This window comes from Podarcis raffonei, chromosome Z, assembly GCF_027172205.1.
Source record: "Podarcis raffonei isolate rPodRaf1 chromosome Z, rPodRaf1.pri, whole genome shotgun sequence".
Classification (NCBI taxonomy): domain Eukaryota; kingdom Metazoa; phylum Chordata; class Lepidosauria; order Squamata; family Lacertidae; genus Podarcis; species Podarcis raffonei.
In genome coordinates, this window is record NC_070621.1 from 26,621,541 (window position 1) to 26,634,688 (window position 13,148).

Sequence of the window (13,148 nt, forward strand, 5' to 3'; positions counted from 1 at the left end):
TTTAGGGAGGAGCTGAGAGCTGATGTATATTGTATTACACAACCCTGTGAAAAACTAAAAAGAACACCCACAAAACCTAGATAAATATACTTTAAAATATTCTGCAGTAAGCTTCAGAATAGCAAGTTTCTTAGCAGAAAGCTATTACATACCAAAACTCTCCACAGACCTATGTATCTTTTTTTGCTTTAAAAACGAAACAGCTTATTGGGGGTTTATTCCAGATACTTATGCTCTGTAATTAATGAGAGAGTTTGTTTTAACTCTTAGCATTCTGTTCTGTTCTATTCTATACTTTATTTATTTATGCCGGGTAGCAAATTTACAGAAAGCAAAAGGAGGGATTTTTCAAAGTAGCTGAATGTTGTTTCTATGTATGAATGTGTGGATAAATGTTCTCTTGGCAAGTCCTTGTGTGAATAAACAGAAATAAATATATCTTTTTTTATTTCTATATCGCATATGATACTGAAAGGCTCTAAACATGGGGTGAGGAACCTTTGGTCTGCCAAATGTTGTTAAACCCCAATATCTATCAGCCCCGGCCAGCGTGGTCATTGGCCAAAGACGATGGGAGTTGTATTCCAGAATGATCTGGAGGGCAAAAGATTTCCCATCAGTAGTCTAAATAATTGACTATACGTGTAAAACATGTACAGTAATGCTTAGGTCTTGCTCAGTGTCCAAGCTGTGAAAATTGTTACAGCATTTCCACAACAGATAGAACATTGAAAGCTGGTATTTCCATATTTGAAAATTATGTGATTAATACAAATTTTGAAAATGGGACATTTTTGCCTCTTACCACAGTGTTTTGTTTTAATTGTTTCATTAAGAAATGTTATAAACCACTTACTCAAATAATCCCTAAATACATAGAATAATCCTAACAATTAATTCTATATAAGTAAGGGCTTATATCTGAAGTAGCACCATGTTTCTTGTTAATGCAAGGATTTAGCCTTGGGTTAGAATAATAGCACATGCAGAGCATATTAGTCTTCTTTTGTTTTTTAAAGCAGGTTACAAACATTGGTGCCTCTTGCATATTATTAACTCCAGTTTGGTCCAAGAGGAGCAGGATGAAAGGAAAAATATTCCTGGTTATGGAATCTGAGGCTTGGGGGGGCAGGGGGGTGTTGATTATTGACCAGATACACTGACCACACTATATTGCATGTTTTACATAGTACAGCCATGTTCCTTGTACCTGATATTATTGTGGGATTTTTCTCTTCCTCGTATCATTAATGCAATGAGGGTTATTTTCTTTTCTTTTTTTAAACAACTAGCTATTTCAAGCTTGTTATTTCCTTGACCCTCAAGACCAGCTTGCTGTTGTTTGTTGATGTGATTTCTATAGTTACACTGGCAGAAATATGCTGCCTTTCTCATTTGGGCCCCTCAATTCCAGAAATAGCTAGATAGAGCAAAGTGTTAATAGCTGGCGACTCTAGACATGAGTCATAACCATGGTGGCTGTGATAGCAGTGGAAAGATGGCATTGATAAGGCTCCAGAGTGTATCTTTAATCTTTAGATGTCAGTTACCTAACCTCCTTGTTAGGTACTGGGAGATATCAGTGTCTTGGAGGAGACAGAGGCACAGGTATGGTAAGACAATGACTCACATGACACCAGTAGGAGGATCAGGTAAGCTGAGGTGGGTGGGAGAAAGCAGAATCTATACCAGAGGTGGAGGTATGAAGATAAGCCTCTGACCTGCTCTGAAAATATGTTAGCCTGCTTTCTCCAGATTTTTTTTAAAGGTATTTATTAAAATTTTCAATTTTTATACAAACAAAAAACAAACAAACAAAAAATTTAAAAACACATATAGTTCACAATACTTAATTTTCAATGACATATTTCCCTGACCTCCTCATACCTCCCCTTCTTGTAGTCCAATTCAAATTGTTTGTTCAGCAAATCCTTATCTCAAAGCATTACAGCTTATAAAAACACCTTATTTTCTATCCAACATCTTAGGTTATTATAACCTTAAATTTTTACTTATAAAAAACCATTTTTTCACATTCCTTTATACCATTACAGCTAGAAACCACTTAATTTCAATCCAACATCATTCAACATTCCTTAATTTTACAATATTTCTGTAAATAGTCCTTAAATTTTTTCCAATCTTCTTCTGCCGACTCTTCTCCCTGGTCACGGATTCTGCCAGTCATTTCTGCCAATCCCATACAGTCGATCATCTTCATCTGCCATTCTTCCAGAGTGGGTAAATCTTGCGTCTTCCAATACTTTGCAATAAGTATTCTTGCTGCTGTTGTCGCATACATAAAAAACGTTCTGTCCTTCTTTGGCACCAATTGGCCGACCATGCCCAAGAGAAAGGCCTCTGGTTTCTTCAAGAAGTCAACCCATCCGGTCCAGATTTTTACCTCTTAAGTCACTTTACGCTTGAATGTGTCTACAATTGCTAAATGTATGGCTGGTTTTGCAGAAAAGCCAGGGGGCCATATGCACTATACATTTAAAGCAGAATTAAATGACTTGAAACAGTCGTGACTTGCCCAGAGAGTTCTAGGAACCATAGTTTGTTGAGGGCGATTAGAGTTGTTAAGAGACCACCCCTCACAGAGCTACAATTTCCGGAATGGTTTAGCAGTGAGTCTTGTCTTCCCAGAGAGGTGTGGGAATTGTAGCTCTGTGAGGGGAATAGGGGTCTTTCAACACCCTTAACAAACTACATCTCAGGACTCTTAAATCTTAGATTAACACCATGGCCATTTAAAGTGGTATAATGCTGCTTTAGGTATATAATGCATATGGGGCTCAGATTTGAACCGCAATAAAATGACTGTGGATAAACAACAGCTCTGCGGACTTTCCCTCAACTATAAGTGGCCTTCTGGACCAATTTCAAAATGGCAACAGCTTATCAAGGAGCTAGGAGGTCACTGTGGACCTGTGGTTAACATGCAAACAATTTGACTTTACCTCAAAGATCCTTTTTTTGCCAATCGTTCAGTGAAATAAGTACACCCCCCCCCCCAGCAAGCCGCCGTCTGAAAGTGGATGACAGATTTCAGTCTGCCTCAGCTGCCTATTTGGAAAGCATGCTGGCCTTGGGCAGGGGAAATTTTTTTGGGAGGATTAGGCTTTGAAGCTTTTCTTTTAAGAAGCAAATTGTTGCTCATAAATCTGAGGTTTTAATCCAGGGGACTTGTATGCATCTTTTGTTGTGGAATGTCTGCAGGTAGAGAGGGTCTAGATTAGAATGCTGTGAGAATTGTCTATGATAGGACAAATGATTGTGAGAACTACAAAACGATGATTGCTTTCTGTTTTGAAGAGGATAGCACACGTGTGAGACCAAAAAGACACTGTGTGTTTCTCGCTGGTTGCAGCTAGACTTGCGACACATAATTGCAAAAGGTCGTGTTGTCCATAGATTGCTGGTAGATAGCAATTGCAGAGAAGCTTAGTCATCATCACATTGGTGTCATCAAAGGCCAACTAAATCAGAATCGTTCACCACTGTTTGGAGTAACTTGGTTTCTTATATAATGGTGAATAATACAATGAAACCCCTCCCAAAGTACATTTCAGTTTGAAAAAAAAATATTAATAGCAGGTAAGGTCGCAAATAGAAATTATGAAGATCAGGGTTAATGTATGGTCTTGTGGGCAGCAGCATTGTAATTTGCAAATCTTGGTTCACAAAAGGGGACTGAAAAAAGGCCTGCTGACTGAAACGAGAGAGAGAAAAGTAAAGAGAAATATGATGATATTTTGTTGCTGAGCTGTTTCTTCATGGTTCCTGATTGTTAGTATTTTTAAAACAATTTGGGGGGGGGAAATAAAATATTGGTGTTTATTTATTTATTTTAGTTGTTATAGAAGTACTTTACCACCATATCCAAAAGTACCAGGGCAGTGCACACCGCTAAAACATAACTAAAAAAAAAAAGGTTTGCAAATGCTACAAACAAAATATCCAACTTAAAATACTCAAACAGACAAGAGGAGGAGAAAAACAAGATTATAAAATAACCATATTATTTTTTAAGGGTTTAAAAAGAATGAATAGCATAAAATATATTCCATGGTGTACAAAACATATCAAGTAATCACAAATGTTGCCAAATAAAATCATATTTAGTAGGAATGTGCCAACCATGTGATTGGTTTGGTCATATAAATCACAAACAACCCCCAAACTCAAGCAAAGTTGGAGGGGTCTGCATTGCCCTTGGTCTCTGGTATCTTATAAGTCAGTTTTCAAAAATGGCAAAAAAATGACTTTTTAAAATCCACAGAATAACAAGATACATCATTCTATCCTTGAGAAATCACTAAATCAGAGGCAGCTAGCACATAGAGAATTAATTGTTGGCAAACATAAAAAATAAGGTGCTTGCATCTGACTGGGCCCACTTCTCTATGCCCCCTTCATTACTACCCATTTCTTTCTCTAGGCCAAACTGGTGCCCTTCAAATATTTTGGACTACAGTTTCCATCAGTATAGCCAATTGTCAAGGATGCTGGGAGTTGTACTCTAACAAAATTGGGGGACCCCAGGTTGGAGAAGACAGATATAAACCATACTGAACTTAGATGGGCCTAAGATATATGGCCTCTTCAGTGACTGTGAGTTGTCATCAATATGAGTTAATCTGAATCAGGATGTTGGGAATTTGTAGTACGGCTCAAATAATAAATAAAAAAAAAGCCTGCCCAAACACTTTAGTTAAAAAGTCACCTTGATCCTGAAGGAGAATTTCTTTTGTCGAAATAGAGCAGCTTCAATCTAGAGTTGTAGGTGGGCATTTAGCTGCATAATTTGTAATGTTCTTTTTAAAGAACTGAAACCTGCGCTAGCAGGCTCTGTTAAATGCCACTAACTGCTTTAAAGGTTAATGATCCAAATACTCTCTTGAGTTGTGCTCTTTACTCAGAATACCTCTTTGTTTACTTCCTTTTTTCTGTTGATTTAGTTATACAAAACGAGCACTTGATTTGCTATTACTTGTTTATAAAGTCTGTTCCTCTCTGAGGGCGGCTGCTGTGCTGGTTGCGTTGGTGTTGCTGTTTACCTCTGATATTACAAAGAACACTAGTGTAGCACCCTGTATTATTCAGTGAAGGAATCCTCTGTTTTATGGGTGGCACTGAAAATGGGACTGCTGCATTGATATGGTGGTGTTGTGGTGAAATCACCATGAGTTGGCTGTTTGGGTGTGGTGTTCCGTCTTGTGAGGACTTCTGCCTGTTTCTGACACATGTCAAGTTCAGGGTTAAAAACCTCCTGGAAAATCTTTTTGAGCTGTGAGCTGAGACTACACAGGGTTGTGAGTCATTATTTAACCTTCATGGGATCAATCATCATGTACAGTCACCCGTTATTTAGCACCCAGGGCCTTGAGCTCTGTGGGGAAGCCCCGCTGGTGGTTCTGACATTTACAGAATGCTGTGGGGAACATGGGGCCCAGGGCACCCCTGAACCTTCCCCAGGCTACACCCTTTACTGGCCCTGCTTTGCACAGCAAACCAATGGCAAAACGTAGTTTCATTTCATTTATAGAGGTGCATACTCTGAAAGGGTGCAGAAGTGCCCTATGGCAGATAAACATGGAATACCTCAAGCAACAGTGTGTGACTGTGCGTAAGTAAAAGTGACTTTGGGGAGAGGTAAGAAAGGATAATACAGAACAGTCCTTTTGGTTCATTCATAGAATTCTAATATGTCATAATAACAAACTCTTTTGAAAATAGCCTGCTCAGCTAGATTGGATATGAAAAATACTTAAAAGTGATGAAAAATAAATACATGTAAGCAATAGGATGCAAAGGAAGCATCTCTGCTTCTTTTTGTATCCTGCAAATCATTCCTCGTGTTCACCTTTTTGTAATTTTGTTTCTTACTAAAATTCTTCCTTTCAAAAATTAGTGTGCATATATGTGATTGTTCTTCTGAAGTATTGAAGATAGTGATGCAACTTAGAGGACCATCTACCATGAGGAGGCCACTTTCACACTCACCACAATGTATCTCCAGTCACTGGAAGAGATGTTATCATGGGCATTCTTCAGCTGCATAGAACAGTGACTTTTACCATGTCTCAAGAAGAACTGGAAATTGTAGCGTTAGCATGATTAGCATGGTTGGGATAAAATATGCCCTACCACATAGCCATACAGGGGCTGTAGCAGGGGCTCCCAACCTTCTGGGGTCTGTGGGTACGTTTGGAATTCTGAAAAAGTGATGTGGGCACCGCCACAAAATGGCTGCCTTTCATAAAATTGCTGCCTTGTCCCCTTTCTCAGAATCAAAATATTTTTCAGGATCACCTCCAAAACAATTTCCCCCCTCTCTCTCCAAGGATCAACCCCAAACTCTCTCTTTCAGAATCACCCTCTCCTAAACTCTTTGTCTGGATCACACACAGGACCCACCCCCCAGGCACATAGGGCCTATCTCCTCAGAGAATGTAGCGTGGGCACTCAAACTATAGCATTTACAAAACACCCATCATGTACTAAAGTGGTGTCTGTATCCACTGTCCAGTAGAGTTGTTTTTAAAATGACAGTGATGGTGCTCTTGGGAAGAAATCATTCTCATGATTTGTTCTCTTGTATTCTCTTTTACCCTATGTTTTTAAAAGAACAATCTCTTTTAGGTCTGCTAGGAAACAGCCAAAAAAGAGTCCAAGAAAAATGATTTACAGTCTCTAAATTCAGAACTTCAGTGTCAGACTGTGTACACGCAGCCAAGGTTTCCCCCCTCCTATATCTTGGGTGAATTACAAAAGTGGGCTGTAGTGGAGACCACCCCTTCCTTGCACAGTTTTTATCAGCAGGCTTCTCTTTTATACATTTTGCCCTCCTGCGGGCCACCTAATGTTTCTTTCCAATTAGTCACCCAACAAGTAGTTTCTCCTCTCAAAAGCAGGCCTAACAGACACAGCTATCTATCAAGTCAGACCAGCCCTTGCTAACACAATTGCAGGAAGTTATTCCACATCTCAGACAATTCCCATTTCTATCTCTAGAAGAGCAAAAGGTCAGAAAACAGCAGGCAGTTGCTTTGCCAGCAATAGCAACATGGGCAGTTACACAGAACTCAACAGGGAGAGTATGTGGTAAGCGACTCTCTGCCCTCCCTCTCCCTGTGCCCCCTCCCATCAACTTTCTCTTGCATCAACATGCTTTGAGTTCCAGCTTCCGTGTGCAGCAAAAACGCAATTTACACTAGGTTTCAGAATTGGATTATTTCAAGGGGTTTCAAAGTTAGGGGTGGGTGGCTCAGGCAGTTGCCCAGAGTACTGAGCTGGGAGAGGGTTTCAGAACATAAAAGGGACCAGTCAGTTAATAGTCCTGTTTTCCATTCAGATATCTCTGGAAAGACCACAAGCAATCATGACCTCTTCCATCTTTGCTTCTCAGAAAATGGCATTCAGTGACATATTGCTTCTAAGAAATCACCATCCATGATGAGCATAGGTAGGGAATCCTCACTCAGTGAGCCATAAAACTCAGATTCACCAGCTTTCCTTTCCTTTCCTTTTTTAAAGAGTATTTTAAATATTTCTAGCATTTGTAGAACCTGAGATATGAGGCAAAATTCACAGGCACTATTTATTTCAATTTTTTTAGTTACAGAAAGGTAGCCGTGTTGGTCTGCCATAGTCAAAACAAAAAATTTTTTTCCTTCCAGTAGCACCTTTAAAGACCAACTAAGTTAGTTCTTGGTATGAGCTTTCGTGTGCATGCACACTTCTTCAGATACACACTTCTGAAGAAGTGTGCATGCACACGAAAGCTCATACCAAGAACTAACTTAGTTGGTCTTTAAGGTGCTACTGGAAGGAAAAAAAATTTTTGTTTCAATTTTTTTGTGTGAGAAACTACCCTGGTCCCCTCCTCTCAGTGGTTTACTGTGCCTGCCCACCCAGAAAAATTCCTGCAGACTCTTGTGCTCTGGGCTTCCGCGTAATCATTGTTGCTTATAGCTGTTGATAGTCTTATCCTCAGTGAATTTAGAGTGTCTGCCTTAGGCTATCTACTAATCAGCTAAAGTAAATATACAAACAATTGATTTTCTCTTATAATGCTGGCACCACTGACCAGCATGACCCATGTTGCGTTGACATTCACTGTCATTATTTCCAGGAAAAATTACAACATAAGTGTCTGCTCAACAAACGGTACACATCTGAGTGGTTTGGGCCAGCTCTGCATCTGAAGATTTTTTTTTGCCTTGTAGGATACATCAGTCAATCAGCATGACAAAACTAGGAAGGTGATCACACCACCAGTTGCTCAGTTTATCTTTGATACCAGTCTTTGCCAATCTGATATGCACCAGATGTTTTCGACTGCACCTGCAGCCAGCTCCAACCAGCAGTTCAGTGTGACTTACTTCTGAGTGGTCATGTACACAATTGTTCTGTAAATCTGTTAATCATTCAAGTTGCCACAAGATTATCTGATGGTTTTGGCCCAAAGAGACTAGTATATCTAAAGAGACTATCATGACCTCTCTAGAATGAATGTGAGAACTGTTTTGGGACATTATAAAGCAAATAGAAAAATAGGTTGACATGCCTTTGGAGACATCGCTAGGCTTATGCTCATTGAGGTTATTGTTTAATGATTAATTATGGAATTCACTGTTGATGATGATAAAAGTTGACTGCGTCGTCACCCCCAATGTCATTGAAATTCAGATGGGCATGTGGGATGCACATTATTGTCTTGCCAAAATGCTTTAAACATCTTCCCCCCGCTGGATAGCTCTGCATTCTGCTTAGGTTAGAGGAAAAATTTAGAGGTCAGTGGTGAGAATAACAACCCTTTTTCATGTCCAGACTTTGCTGAAAGGTATGGTATGATCATTTTTAATATGGTGATTTTATACTTGCCTGGTGGTAGGGAGTGGAAGGATTTGTTTTTCTTCCTGTAAGTTTTTGTTTAATTTGTACTTTCCTCTAAACAATATCAGAGATAGCCATAACAAGACAACAAAATATTCACCTTTGTGCTGAAACTGAGGCATCAACTCTCACTGATTTACTTAACTCTCACTACCGCTGAAACTAAATGGGATTCCAGAGTGCTTAATTTTGCTTTGTCCCATACATTATTTATTTATTTATTTATTTTATTTTATTTCTACCTTGCCTTTCTAGGGTAGCTTTTAGGACAAGCCATCGAGGAGAACATTTTGTTGACTGCAATATAGAGGAGTAATTTTATTTGTAGGGGCAATTATGTTGTTCTCTTGTGGATGCATTTGTGGTATTCATGCTATTGTTGCAGCTACCATTGAAAACAAAGTAGATCTTGACTTGAAGAGGCACTTTGGAGAGTTTTTTGGTTTCATAATGTTCAGAATCTGATTGCCATTTTAAACACTAAGAAGAAATTTGAGAATTATAGGTCAGGTTGACTTTTAAGGCATCCAGCATTTCTATTTCAGTGGAAATATGGGCAGCTCTCTCCCCAAAACAAGAACAGGATGTGATGGGGGAGCCCCACACCAAGACAAGTCTGGGAGGGTAGGACAGGAGGAACCTGTGCCTCCTAAGCTAGCTTAATGCCCTCAGGTGTAGAGGGCTTTGTCTCATTACCATTGTGGAATCTTGCTTGTGCTCACCATACATTCAAAGCTCTGTGATACAACTTCAAATAATCATGGTCTGGCTTCCCTCAAAGAATTCTGGGAGCTCTAGCTCAGTGAGGTGTATAGGGGTCTTCTAACAACCCTTTGTATTCTTAATGAAATACAGCTCACATAATTCTTTTGGGGGAAGCTGTGGCTGTTTAAAGTGGAATCAAAGTGCATGGTACAGTATTAATGTGCCCCAAGTCAGCTTAAGTTTTCTCCATGGAGTAGGGGAAGCTGGCACCATATTGTTTTGCACCTGGGCCGGTCCAGCAACCAGATGCGTTCACAAGGGCAGCTGTGGTCATTTCTTTGGTGGATGATTCAGTGTGGGAAAGGGCAGTTGGAAATAGTTACTTCCATCAGCTCCCACCAAAGTTCTTCCATGCTTTTCTGCATCTCAGTTCATTATTGTGTGGTGAAGATAAACTGCTGAAGTAAGTCAGCTCTTTGTATATTATCCATTAACAGATTTTGAGGGTTCATTCAAATAACTATCCAGTCCAACTGCATGCTATTTCATCTCTCTTACTCTGCAGCTCAGTAATGAAATTCTCACTTGTGTATCAGTTTATATTTTGCTGGTGCTGGAGCCTGAGTGGCAGAGGTTCTTCAGTAGTGCTCAACAATAGGTACCACTTAATGAAGCAGCCGAAAGAAACTGAAAGCTGATGTGCTGCTTCTCATGCAAAACAGCAAGACTTTGCAGGGCACCCCAGTGAAACAAAGAACACTCACATCTATGGAATTCTACACGTGGCGTATATTTTTCACAAAAGAGTAAGATATTTCACACAGACATTTTGTCTGAGCGCGCGCGCGCGCACACACACACACACACACACGTGTGTGTGTTGGTGAGTGCAACAGGTGGGGAGAGAGATTCCCATATTGGGAAAAAAATTAAAATGCCTGTCACAGATGGACAATCACATTGTATGTAGGGAGTTGGACAGTGTATGTACAGAGGTACCCTGGGTTACAAACGCTTTGAGTTACAAACTCCACTAACCTGGAAGTAGTACCTCGGGTTGAGGACTTTGACCCAGGATGAGAACGGAAATCGCACGGTGGCAGCAGGAGGCCCCATTAGCAAAAGTGTGCCTCAGGTTAAGAATGGTTTCGGGTTAAGAACAGACCTCCAGAACAAATTAAATTCATAACCCAAAGTACCACTGTATATCCGTTGAATTCTGTTTTTATCGATTTAGGGTTGCATCCAACTCAGAGTAGACTCATTGAAATTAGCAGATGTAAACAAGTTAAGTTCCTTGATATCAGGGGTATACCCTGAGTATGGCCAGTGGTGGATATCATATCACCCTAAGTAATTTAGATTGTAACTCATAATGAGCACAGAATCGTTTAAAAAAAATGAATATACAGCACAATAAACCATTTACACAGATGGTTTGTGGCCCAGATATGTTTTTGTTTTTTTAATGTTCTGACTGCTCTGTTATAGACCTATTTGTTTTAACATTTTAGTGGTACCTTGGGTTAAGTACTCAATTTGTTCCGGAGGTCCGTTCTTAACCTGAAACTGTTCTTAACCTGAAGCACCACTTTAGCTAATGGGGCCTCCTGCTGCTGCCGGAGCACGATTTCTGTTCTCATCCTGAAGCAAAGTTCTTAACCTGAAGCACTATTTCTGGGTTAGCGGAGTCAGTAACCTGAAGCGTATGTAACCCGAGGTATCACTGTACTTGATTTAAAGCATTTGTTGGCATTACATGTATGGATCTACAAGGGCGGCTTTGCCCTGAAATAATAGTTATTAGTGTCCAGGTAATAATAATACACCTGTATCTCAGAGGCACACCCACCAGTGCAGGAGGTATAAATACATATGAAACAATAGAAGGGTGAACCCTTTAGAGACAAGTCAGAATGTACTTCACAGTTTATTGAAAGTGAGAGTGAGACAGAGAGAGAAAGAGATCCAACATCGCTAATTGATGACAAAACAAATCAAAGTGACAGAATCCTTCAGGCGTTACAAAAAAGACCATCCAGTTATTGCCAACTCAAACACAGTAATAAAGGGGGTGGTCTCTTTTGCATTGTTCAAAAAAGTAGAAATGCATGAATTACCCCCCCCCAAAAAAAGAGGATACTTGGTTGCATAAAATTTGTGTGTTTGTTTCTGAATTTGCATTTTTACTTATACATTGTTACTATAATTTAAGTAGAAATGTAATATATCTCACTATAGTGGGGAAACTGACCTTTGTGCTCATTCAGTCTGCTGTCCTGGTGCAAACTGTTGATGGGTAAATTTAAGGCCCCACCTGCTGTCCGCCCTTGTGGTTCTTGGTCTTTAAACTACTTGGTCCATCAAATACAAAACTGCTTTAAATATCCTCTTACTATAACCCTTAAAATTAGAGGATTGGCCTCTGAAAAGTAGACTATTATCAAAGCAGTTTACAGCAATAAAACATACAACTGTACAATAATACCATATTAAAAAGTTAAAAACAGACAACAATTAACCATTGAGGAAGGATGTATTCTTGATTGCCTGCATAGGCCTGGTAGAATAGAAAAGCTTTCAACAGGCATTCAAAAGTTTGCACAGAAGGTGCTTGCTGAATCGCTGTTGGCAGAGTATTCCACAGGACTGGGCCAATGGCACTAAAGTTTCTCATTGTTGTCAAATGAGCCTCACCAACTCAGGAAACGACCAGTGGAATCCCCTGCAGATGATCTTGGTGATTGAGCTGAAATGGTACTATGAACCTGAGTTGTTCAGGGCTTTGTAAATTCATACAACAACCTTGAGTCTTGCTTGGTAGTATTGGACTTCCAGCTCGCAGTTTCCCTGACCAATTGGATTTTCTGATGGGGCTGATGGGAGTTGGAGTCTGTCAGACTTGAAGGGCCGTAAGTTCCCTATTCCTGTCAACACAGAAATGTTCAGATGGATTTGTTTACAGGCAGCCACTCCATAGGAGGCGAAAAGGTGACTTAACTTGTGCCAATCACACATTCTCTAATTAGCACCCATAGAACAGAATTTAGAGGATCCTGGGAGGAAGGAGATGGCATGGAAAACCCATTTGGTGTTTGAGGAGGAGTTCCTTGAGCTTCATTAAGATAACAGTTCTACCGTTATCCTTTTTTAAGAACAGTATTTTTTGGGGAGGACTTTTGCAGACAGCCTCTTTGCCCATTTCCTGTTTATGTTCCTTTTAGATCCGTGCTTTACCCTCATGTGAGATTAGACAGTTTAAGATGGGCTGTATAACTGTTGGCTGTTTTCCCCTGACAGTATGCTCAGTTAAGAAGACACAACAGCAAATAAAGAGAGACTTGCAGGTATAGAGCGGCATACAAATTTAATAAATAATAGAAAAAGTACCCTGTTTGCTTAGAATGTAGCAAGAGATAGCCAGAATGAAGTAAAACCAGTTAGCCAAAGGGATATGCCACCTGCATTGCTTCTCAACCTCTAAGTATCAATGCAACCAACATCTGTGTTTATGATCACACATAAACTGCAAGAAAAGG

The 13,148-nt window shown here is 39.8% G+C and overlaps 1 protein-coding gene across 3 annotated transcripts in view; it reads left to right on the plus strand.

Moving 5' to 3' along the window:
• The window catches only part of GAB3 (GRB2 associated binding protein 3), an 81,760-nt gene that overhangs the window by 21,444 nt on the left and 47,168 nt on the right, over positions 1–13,148 (plus strand). The window contains exon 1 of one of the 3 annotated variants that reach the window (XM_053373565.1): positions 7,358–7,471. The exons of the other annotated variants lie outside the window; for them this stretch is intronic. The gene's annotated coding sequence lies outside the window, so the exon portion shown is untranslated. Of the gene's footprint in view, positions 1–7,357; positions 7,472–13,148 lie in introns of those variants that run through there. 3 annotated transcript variants of the gene reach the window in all.